The sequence below is a fragment of the Mus caroli genome, chromosome 9, assembly GCF_900094665.2.
Source record: "Mus caroli chromosome 9, CAROLI_EIJ_v1.1, whole genome shotgun sequence".
Classification (NCBI taxonomy): Eukaryota; Metazoa; Chordata; class Mammalia; order Rodentia; family Muridae; genus Mus; species Mus caroli.
The window spans coordinates 98,129,611-98,131,052 of record NC_034578.1 but is presented as its reverse complement, the minus strand read 5'-3'; positions in this window follow the sequence as shown (position 1 = coordinate 98,131,052).

The following is a 1,442-nucleotide window of genomic DNA, read 5'->3' as shown; positions in this document are numbered from 1 at the left end:
GGAAGTCAGGACTGGAACTCAAGCAGGTCAGAAAGCAGGAGCTGATGCAGGAGCCATGGAGGGATATTCTAAACTGGCTTGCTTCCCCTTGCTTGCTCAGCTTGCTTTCTTATAGAACCAAGACTACCAGCCCAGAGATGGTCCCACCCACAAGGGGCCTTTCCCCCTTGATCACTAATTGAGAAAATGCCCCACAATTGGATCTCATGGAGGCATTTCCCCAGCTAAAGCTCCTTTCTCAGTGATAACTCCAGCTGTGTCAAGTTGACACATAAAACCACCCAGTACACAAGACCAGCCTTGTCTACAGAGCTAGTTCTAGGACAGCCAAGACTATACAAAGAAACATTGTCTTGAAAAAAAAAAAAAACAAATTTAGAAAACCATTACTTTATTGTTTAGTGTATGTGCATGCATGTGTATGTATGTCTCTATGTGTGCCTGTGTGTCTGTGATGCATGCATGCATGCATGAGTGTGCATGCTTGCACATGTGCGTGTGCTCCACACAGTACAGGCCTAGAGATCAGAAGACAGTTTATAGGAATCAGCCCAATCCTCCCTCTTGTGGATCCTAGGAATTGAACTCAGGATGTTTGGCTTGTTGCCAGGTACCTTTACCTGTCGAGCCATTTTCCTGGCCTTCTTGGTTGTTTTGGGTTTTTTTAGAAGGAGATGGAGGGCTTACTCCCTGGGCAACCTTGGACAAGTGACCCATGATTTAACCTCTCTGAGAATAGATAAGCTAAGAATACAAAGTGTCACTTCTCAGTCCGGAAGCTTGAGAAGTAACAGGAGTGGTGAAAGCCAGCAAGCTGGCTTTTTGGAGGCCATCAATGCCACCACAGACCTCACACCTAGTACATGCCCCCCTACCACCACCACCACCACAGTGTTCAAGAAGGTCAGCTCAGTAGAAGGAGCAGAAAGAATCTTTGAGGTTGTCATGTAAACCCAGGCTCCTGAAAGTGGAAAAGAAAGAGCAGGCTGGGTGGAAAATTCAGGGGGGAGGGAGTGTGAACAAACCATTATTAGGTATTTCCAGTTTTCAGATGAGCAGAAGGAAGCACGGAGAGGCCAAGCAACTAGATCAAAGTCACAGAGTAAGAATTGGGGCCAGAACGCAAGCCCACAGCTTTCTCCCCTGCTGCATGCTTTATTAGAACAGCACAGTGACTCAAAGCAGGGGGGGAACAGGTCAGAGTGGCTAACACACAATCCAAAGATGAACTTCCCGGAGCAACTGCAAGGGCAAGATGCCTCTGCTCTAGTGGGGTGGCCCAGCAGGGAATGGCACTGGCTATCAAACTTGATGACTTGGGTTTCAGTCCCAGGACCCACAAGCTTTTCTGAGCTTTTCTGTAACCCTGGCAGTGGTGTGGAGCAGAGGCAGGAGGACACTGAGAGCTTGCTGGCCAGACTAACCAAAACGGAGAGCAGACG